Below are 10,248 nucleotides of genomic sequence, written 5' to 3'. Positions count from 1 at the left end.
AAGAGTATGGAGGGATGGACACTGGGAAGAGGTAACTATGGGGAGGAAGTGGGAGGGGAGCTGTTGCATTGTAAATTTTGGTCAATGACACGAGACAAAGTATATGTGAACTGCTGTATGAAAAGTGAATTTACTCTGTAAATCTTCACCCAAATCAAAAAAAAAAAAGTCTTTTCCCCAGTGATCTAAGATACCACCTTTATACTAGATTTCTATTCTATTCTATTGATCAATCTGTCTCAGTATGAGTCATAACCCTACTGTTTTAATTAAAGAGGATTTGTAGTATTAATATCTGTAGAACTAGACACCCCCCTCATAGCTTTTCTATTTCATTATGTTCCTACTTATTCTTGTGTATTTATTTTTTCCATATGAACTTTAGCCTCAATATATCTAACCTGATAATAAAGTATGAAAATATTTTTGTTTGGGCTACATTATATTCATAAATTAACTTAAGGAAAACTGATATATTCATTATGTTGAGTATCCTAACCAAGAAAAAGGACCATGTTTCTAGTTGTTCTTAACTACTTTTGTGTCTTTAATGAATATTCATAGTTCTCCTCATGTAAGTTTTGAACATTTCTTGTTAAATTTATTCCTAAATATTTTATCTTTTTGTCATTATGGTAAAACTTCCTGTTCATTATAACTACTAATTACTATTATTTGTGTATATGAATGTTATTAAGTTTTTTAATATATTTCCATTGTGAAAGTGTAGGGTTTTTCAGCATTATAAACTGTCTTTTGCCTCATTTTATGATTTTGTTTTGAATTCTACTTTGTCCTGTATGAAGATTTCAGTCCCTGCGATCTTATCATTTTCATTTGGCCAGTAAATCTTTGTCTCTTCCTTTACTGTAAGTCTTTTGAATCGCTCATTTTAGGTATGTCTCTTGTACACAACATAGAGTTTGGTTTCAATTAATGGGCCAACTTGAGAATTTTTTTTAACACTTTATTTTATTTTATTTTAAATTTTTGTTGTGATTTGGGTAAAAGTTTACAGAGCAAATTCATTTGCCATGCAGGAGTTTATACACATTTTGTTTCATGACATTGACTGCAATTCTCCACAGTGTAACAGCTCTCTTCCCACTTCCTCCCTGTAGTTACCTCTTCTCTGTGTCCTTCGCTCCCATGCACTCCTGCCCCCCAAGCTGTCTCCCTGTGCAAACACTACCCTTCTGTTCTCCCACAACTGATCACTCTAAGGAGTATATCTACCTGATGTAAATGTTCGCCCTATATGTCTGTCTATTGTTTGGCTGGAAGCCACAGGAGTGAGTTCAGTTCCAGACCTGAAGGGTAACTAGGGGCCATAATCTCAGGGGTTCCACCAGGCTCTATCAGACAAGCAAACCTGGTCATTTTTTTATGATTTTGAATTTTGTTCCACATTGTTCTCAACTCTATCCAGGATCTCAATCTGAGATTTTTTTTTTTTTAATTTTAATCGATGACATAAGCTTATTCATGTATAATGATATACTAGACAGGTTTAGTCTCAAGTTTATCATCTTATGTTGTCATTACTGTGAGTGCTATATTTTCTGAGTTTCTTTCCCTATTTGGTTTATCTTCTTTGCTTTTTGTTGAGGGGGATTTATGAAGCTTTATGTTTTTATTTTAGTGCTTAGTTTTGTACCTTTGTAGTATCCTTGATTCTCTTTTGTATTGCTTAAATTTTCACTATCTCAAAACTTTCAATAGATTCCTAAACTCAAAATAAAATTCAGTGTCTTTGCTATGGACTCCAAGACCCTTCATGACCAAGCTGCTGACTATTTTTCTAAAGTTCTTTACTACTTGTCTTAGTTTCCTTGGGCTGCCATAACAAAATACCACAAAGTGGGTAGCTTTAAAGAACAAAAATGTATTTTTTCACAGTTCTGGAAGCTAGAAGTCTAAATTCATGACACCAGCAGGGTTATTCTCTCTCTCTCTTTCTGTCTTCAGGCTCTAGGGGAAGATCTTTTCTAATCTTTTCCAGCTGTTGGCCAAAATCAAAACCGAATCCATTGCCATTGAGTTGATTCTGACTCCTAGCAACTCCATGTGTTACAGAGTAGAACTTCTCCACAGGATTTTCCTGACTCTAATCTTTACAGAAGCAGATCACCATGACTTTCTTCCACAGTGTCACCAGACTGGTTTGAACAGACAAACTTTTAGGTTAGTAGTTTAGCACAAACCATTTGTTAGGCATCTCCAGACATTTCTTGTCATTCCTTGGTGTGCAGACAGATCCTTACATGCTGTCTTCCCCTGTGTGTGACTCTATTTCCTCATCTTTTCTTCACACTTATAAAGTGTCACTCCAGAGAGATTAGGATCAGGACCCACCGTACTGCAGTATGATTAATTTAGCTGATAATATCTGCAAAGGAAAACTTTATTTCCCCAAACAAGGTCACATACACTGGTGCAGGGGTTAGTACTTCAACATACCATGTTGTGGAGACATAACTCAATCCTTAACACTACCACTCTCTACTCTCTCACCTCACAGAGTTCCAAAAACATGATATTCTTGGTCTTCCTCAAACATATTGCCATCTCAGAGCCTTTGTACTCAGAATTACTTTATCTGAAAATCCTTCCTCAAGATTTTCACATGATTCACTCCCCATTTCATTTAGGATTCTGCTCAAATTTTACCTCTTCATCAAGAGAGTCCCTGACCCCCTGTCTTGTGCTATTATAAGATAAATATCACAAATAGATGGCTTTAACAACCATAAATGGATTCTCTCACAGTTTAGGAGTTTAGAAGGCTGAATTCAATGTGCCAGTTATCGGAAAATGCTTCCTCTCTCAGTCTGGAGGAAGTCCCTGTCTCATTTCAACATCTGTTGGCCTGGTGTTCCTTAGAGATTTCCATGTGTCTTGTTATCAATCTTCTAATTCTAGGAGGTTCTCAGCACAGGGACCCTATGTTCAAAGGATAGGCTCTATTCTCAGTTCCTCCTTCTTGGTGCTAGTCAGGTCTCTCTATCTCTCTCTACTCACTCTGTCTCTTTTTATCTATTGTAAGATAAAATGTGATGCAGGCTGCAGCCCAAGGAAACTCCCTTCACATCAGATCAGGACTGTGACCTAAATAAGGGTGTGGCATTTCACCCTAATCCTGCCTCATTAACCTCAGGCAGAGATTAAAATCTATAAAACATAGGACAATTACATCAGATCACAAAAGTACAATACTGGGAACCATGGCCTAGACAAGTTGACACATTTTTTGATGATACAATTCAATCCATGATACCACCCCTATTTAAAAGAACACTCATCTTTCTTGCTTTTTCTTCAAAGCATTTTCTATTGCTTAACAGTGTGATTGGAAGTCACAGGTAGATTCTGAAAGTCAAAGAAAAATATTTGAATGATCTCTTCAATTAAGGAAAATATTTTCACTGGTTTCTAGACATCATTAAAATCCTGTGCAGCTAAAATTCTTCAGCTTCAAAGCCTAGATTTATGATACTGAGGCTCTCAAATTGAGCACTGGAAAGTTTTTCGGCATTGAAGATGCATAATGGCTGATTCTGTCTGACAACCAGCAGAGAGCCCTACCTATAAGTGTTGCTCTAAGTGTTTTCATACCACTATTTTAAAGTTGCATCCACATCTTATTCTGATTTTATACATGGTCCTGTTTTCCTATGTTCCCTGGCTTGTTCTAACAGGAAGGTAGGATAAGGATCCATTATGAACTCATGAGTCAAATCTGTACAATGTAAGAAACCCACAGAATGAATGTCTAGAACCAGCTGTCCCATGTAATTAGCCATTTTGCACACAGCAGAAAACAAGACGAGAGGCACTGATAAGGTATGGCTCAGTAACCTGGGGCTTTAAAATGTGTGCCAGATGAGAAGGCAACCAGAGTGTGCTTTTAAGTAATAGCTTAATCTTATAATTCTGGCAAAAATTTGAACAGTTAGAGATAGTCCAGTTAGACATAACCTGAGATCTGTGACCATATATCAGAATCCTGGTGTGGAAAAAGTTGGCTTCAATAACTTTGCTTGAACTTCTGTGGCAATAAATACTTTCACAAACAATAATTGCCCAACCTTCCTTCCAAGGAGTGGCTGGTGGGTTTGAACTGCCAGCCTTCTGGTTAGCAGTCAAATGTCTTAGGCATTACTCCACCAGAGCTCCCTGTTTATGAACAGTAATAGTTAATGTGTCTTGGTGAGCTAATGATAAATACAAGAATATTTCCAGGGCAAAATGGGATGGAGAATGGATCATGGGAAAACAACCCTAAAAATGGCTCTCCAGGGCTAAGGGTTAAACCAGACGGTACTATATTTGAAAAATAGGGACAACAAATTATGGCGATTTACATTTCTGCTATGAAGGCAGTGTCTGTCTGCATTTTCTGTAGGATGGATTCTTTGCTAAGGATTATTAACTTGGTAGAGAAAAGCTACCAACAAATGATATTTTAATGGCTAGTATAAAAAATGTGTTACTTACGCTATAGTTTCACTGCAAAAACAGATCTTGGTAGATCGGCCTCAGCCATATTTCAGCACACTGTTGTGTCTTTCTCAAGAAATAAAATAGTAACAGTTTTGGAAACAAACACTAACCTAAATGTCCCTTTCAAAACTGATTCAATTAAACAAATGTTTAACAAGCTACTTGCTATGTTCATGGGACTAACCTCAATGCATTTATGATTTTGTGATGCTTAATATTCCATATTGAGTGATAAGAATAATAGTACATAGAGATAAAAACAATATAGAGATGATCTACCGCACCCACATTTATTGTGGCTGATTTTTTATCCCTGCTTTTAGGATCTTCCCAGTTGAAAAAGAATACCCCACAAAACTCTATCTTGTTGTTTCTGCTGGGTGTTTTTGAGTCATCTCCTACTCATAAATACCATATGCACAGCAGAACAAAACACTGCTCGGTCTGGTGCCAGCCTCACAATCCTTGCTCTACCTGAGCCCGTTGTTGCAGCCACTGTGTCTATCCATCTCGTTGAGGGCCTTTCTTTTCTTCATTGACCCTTCACTTTACCAAGTATGATATCCCTCTCCAGAGAATAATTCCTTCTAACAAAATGACCAAAGTAGGTGAGATGAAGTCTGGCTATTCTCACTTCCAAGGAGCATTCTGGCTGCACTTCTTCCAGGACAGATTTGTTAGTCATTTTAGCAGACCGTGGTACTCTTCTCTGACCACAACTCAAAAACATCAACTTTTCTTCAGTCTTCCTTATTCTTTGTCCAGCACTCACATGCATAAAAATGCATAAGAAGAATTGAAAATACCATGGTTTGGGTTAGGTGCACCTTAGTTTTCAAGGAGACAGCTTTGCTCTTTTTCACTTGAAAGAGGTCTTTTGCAGCATATTTGCCCAATGCAATACGTCATCTTATGTCTTGATTGCTGTTTCCATTGGTGTTGACTGTAGAACCAAGTAATATGCAATCGTTGACAACTTCAATCTTTTTTCCATCCACTGTGAAGCTGTTTATTGGACCAGTTGTGAGGAGTTTTGTTTTGTTTTTATTGAGGTGTAATCCATACTGCATGCTGTAGTCTTTAATCTTCATCAGTAAGTGTTTCAAGTCATCCTCACTTTCAGCAAATTTGTGTCATCTGTGTATCACAGGTTGTTGATGAGTCTTCCTCCAGTCCTGATGACATGTTTTTCTTCATATAATTCAGCTTCTCAGATTATTTGTTCAGCATACAAATGAATAAGTATGGTGAAATGATATATCTTTGACACACTCCCTTCTTGATTTTGAACCAACCAAACAACTTGTAGCGTTAGACAAATGTAATCAGCAATGATGAGAAAACATGATGGACTGACTGATGATGTGGCAAGGATTTTGATTGCATAGATGTTTGACAAGACAGTGAATCCATAGGCCTAGAAGCCAGGCAATGATTTCTGCAAAGACTTGTTACACTTCAAAATCCTTAATGAAAAAGAAAATAAGACATCAAAGAAAGGTGTTCTCAGCTTGAGCAAGAGAATATTTGATCACTCCAGGAAGAGAATATGTTGACATATCCTCATAGTTCAGGGAAAACCTGCAAAGAATAACAGCACTATGGAATACAAGAAGAAAGAGAAAATGATAGATAAAGATGGAATAGGAAGAAAGGACTCTTGGAGTAGGTGGTATTTAATCTCAGCCTTGAAAGACATGGGTAGAGTCCGTGGGAAAGAATGGGTGAAGAAGAATGACAAATGAAATTCTGAACTTGCAAGGAATCTTGTGGGGAAAAATCATTTGTCTGCTGGGCTATTAAAAGCTGAGGAAGCAATGATAGTTTGCAATTAGTTCAGGAAGGATATTAATTTGAACTTTATTCAATAAGCAATGGAAAGAATTAAGATGTGAAGAAAAATGCAATGAAACCCCGACATTAGAAAGGTAACTCTGGAGGAGGAATGTAAAGGACAAGTAGAGTTAGCAGGGTATATGTGACAATTGTTGTCTTAGTTTCTAAGTGCTGATGTAAAAGAAGTACAAACTGGATAGCTTTAATATACAGACATTTATTTTCTCACAGATCAGAAAGCTTGAAGTCCAAATTCAGGGCACCAGCTCTAGGGGAAGGCTCTACCTGTTCTAGGAGACAGTCCTAGTCTCAGCTTCTCTAGTGTTCTTGTCATTCCTTGGAGACTCCCATGTGGCCTCTGTCTTTCCCCCATCTGTATTGCTCTGAGCTTAATTTGCTCTTTTCCTATGTGAAAAGTGGTTAAGTTTAAGATTCATCCTACATTGACATGGCCTCATTAACGTAAAAAAGAAAATCTTATTCCCTAATGAGATTATATCCACAGGTATGCTGTTGTTAGGTGCTATCGAATAGGCTCTGACTCATAGAGACCCCATGAAGGAAACACTGTCATGTCGTTCACTATCCTCACAATCTTTGCTATACTTGAACCCATCATTGCAGCCACTGCAATTATGTCTAGTATACCAGAAAGGGAATGATTCAATCAAATATCAGATCTGACTCCTCCATCTTGTTGAGGGTCTTCCCTTTTTCTCTGACCCTCCACTTTACTAAGCATGATATTCTTATCCAGGGAATGGTCTCTCTGACAACATGTCCAAAGTAGGTGAGACCAAGTCTGGCCATTCTCACTTCCAAGGAGCATTCCAGCTGCACTTCCTCCAGGACAGATTTGTTAGTTTTTTTGTTTTTTTTTTTTTGCAGTCCATGGCACTCTCATTATTCTTCCCCAACACCACAATTCAAAAGCATCAACTCTTCTTCAGTCTTCCTTATTCATTGTCCAGCTTTCTCATACATATGAGGTGATTGAAAATACCATGGCTTGGGTCAGGTGCACCTTAGTCTTCAAAGTGACATCTTTGTTCTTCAGCACTTGAAAAAGGCCTTTTGCAGCAGATTTTCCCAGTGCAATACAACATCTGATTTCTTTGTTGCTTCTATTGATGTTGATTGTGGATTCAAGTAATATGAAATCTTTAATCTGTTCTCCATTTATCATGATGCTCCTTATTGGTCTAGTTGTGAAGGGTTAGGATTTACAGCACATACTTTAGTGAGATACAATTCAATCCACAATATTACTCTAGAACAAAGATTAAAACATAAAGACTCATCTAATTTTGTCCTCTATCATAAATAGCATATTGATGAGCACATGGCAAGTATTGCATTCATTCAGCCCATGATTATAGCATGTCTATATGCTCATAGTGCCTAAGGCACTTGACTGCTAACCAGAAGGCTGGCGGTTCAAACCCACCAGCCACTCCTCAAAAGGAAGGATGGGCAATCTACTTCTGTAGTGATACTGCCTCAGAAACCCAAGGAGGGGTCGATATCAGTCAGGTCCTACTCGATGGCCCATAACAACAACAACAATAATATGTGTAAGCATCTGTGGATGCTACAGAAGTGGAGAAATTTTGCCTTGTTTCCAAGGAATTTAAAATCCTTATTGATTAGTCATTAATTTACAAGGTTTGAAATATCACCCAAGGTTCAGTTGCCCAACTATTTTGCATTCCACTACCAGCTTAATCGGTAGTCAGGACCAAAGTTGAAGACTGAGCCACACAAAAGATTTAAAATTGCATGAAAACTGACCATCAAACTTGAATCTCTGTTAAATGCCCATATCCATCTTATCAGTTTATTTTCAATGAGATTGAAATTATATCTAGGAAACTGGAAAGTAAATGATTCAATCAAATATCTGGTCTGACTACACCAGCAACCAAGAAGCCTGGAAAGGACTGTATTCTTTTTGTGTATTTCCAACACATGAAAAAGAAGAAGGCAGCATGGTGGGCGGGGCGGGGAGGGGGGAGAAGAGGAGAAGGAGAAGGAGAAGAAGAAAAACTTCTACCTAGAAACCTAAAAATTCTACCTTAAGCAAAGGCCCACCTTGGTATTTAGACATTATCTATAATGTATAGACAATGTTGTTGTTGTTGTTAGGTGCCACCAAGTTGGCTCCAACTCATAGTGATCCTATATGTAACAGAACCAAACACTATCTGGTCCTGGCTCATCCTCAAAATCATTGTTACATTTGAGTCTTTTGTTGCATAGACAATAGTTGCTTGAAAGACAGGGATTTGGAATCAGTAAGAGGAAAGAAAAGACTCTCTGGTTGATGATTACTTAGTAATGTATATCCTCACAATGTTGTGTGAGCCTCAAGCTTGCCTTCATCCTTACTCCCTGAGGAGGGAAATAAGCTGGATGCCAGTGGGTCAAAATCCAAATGTAGCACATGAGTCTATTCCTGATACAGGTAGGAGGTCCCAATGAACAGCATGTTCTATAAAACCTGGGCAGCAGAGAGAGCTGACCATATGTTCCTCTTGCCATTTCTACTTAGCACTTTCCACTCCCCTTCCCCCTGCAGGTGACTGATAAGCATAAGCTTAACAATCCTTTCAGTAAAACAAAACAAAAAAAAAAACACAAGCTATAAATCTCAGCTTCTTTAGCAAGCACAGTTTATTTCTGAGCTACGGTTTGCTAGAACTTGAAGTAACAGTTCAACCGTATATTTTTGCTCCCTATGTTCTCAATCTCAAATTATTTTATTTCTTGCCCCATCTTAATTCAGGATGTGAGACACAAAGCTCTCACAGAATCTGTAAATCTTACTGAGGAATTACCTCTCCCTCAGCTCTACGTGTCTTTTGGATATTCTCCCACTAAGCACGTGTTTAGAGGAACTTCTGGCCTCATCATAACATGTACCTCAGATGTCACTTGCTTTTTGAGGAAAAGCTTGATTCTCAGTTTCTAGGGAAAGGTAATAAATCCCCACAAAATAAGCTCCTGTAAGGAACTAGGAAAGTAGGAGCAGTGGATGAGTTAGCTACAAACTTCTGGCCAAGGAAAACATTAGGATGCATACAAACTAATCTTGTTCTGGCCATCACCTTTAGGAAGAAGAATTGATGGTGCTAAGTCTTACAGACCTCAAAGAAAGAATACATTATAATTACTATCCCACACTGCTGTTGTTGTTGTTAGTTGTTGTCAAGGTGGTTCTGACTCATGGTGACCAATTGTGTGCAGAGTAGAACTGCTCCATAGGGTTTTCAAGGCTGTGAACTTTTAGAAGCAGATAAGCAGGCCTGTCTTCCAAGGCACATCTAGGTACTTTCCATTTGCCAACCTTTCAGTTAGTAGTTGAGTGCTTAACCATTTGTGTCACCCCAGGACTCCATGCTACTGTTTGAAAATGTGAACAAAATTTCTAAAATACATACTACATAAACTGTGATCAAAGAGTTTTCCTGCCTGGTGTGAACATTTGTGTGAATTGTAAACTGAGATCATCCCTTCAGCTTCTTAGTTAATTAATGTTTTATTTGATTACATTTTAAATGTGGCTTACCCTATTGATCCATTTTTCTACTTCTTTGACCTCTATTCATGTTTACTTCCACTATTATAATTTTATAAAGAGTGTTGACTTTGAAAAGGCAACATCCTTTTCTACAGATTCAACAAATACATTTTGAAACTCAACATTTATTGGTTTTGCAACATCTGGTCCAAGACTGAACATCACAAAGGACAAGATGCCTATTATTCTCCAGCTTTATAGTGTCTACTCCCCAGTAGCATAGGGTCACTATGAGTCAGAATCGACTGGATGGCAATGGGTTTGGTTTTGGTTTAGCACAGTATCTGCTGTTGTTCCTTGCAAAGATGGAAGTGAAAACAGCCTCTGCC

This window comes from Orycteropus afer, unplaced genomic scaffold (assembly GCF_000298275.1).
Source record: "Orycteropus afer afer isolate SDZICR_OR568_19922 unplaced genomic scaffold, OryAfe1.0 scaffold00454, whole genome shotgun sequence".
NCBI lineage: Eukaryota > Metazoa > Chordata > Mammalia > Tubulidentata > Orycteropodidae > Orycteropus > Orycteropus afer.
Note: the sequence above shows the minus strand (reverse complement) of the source record.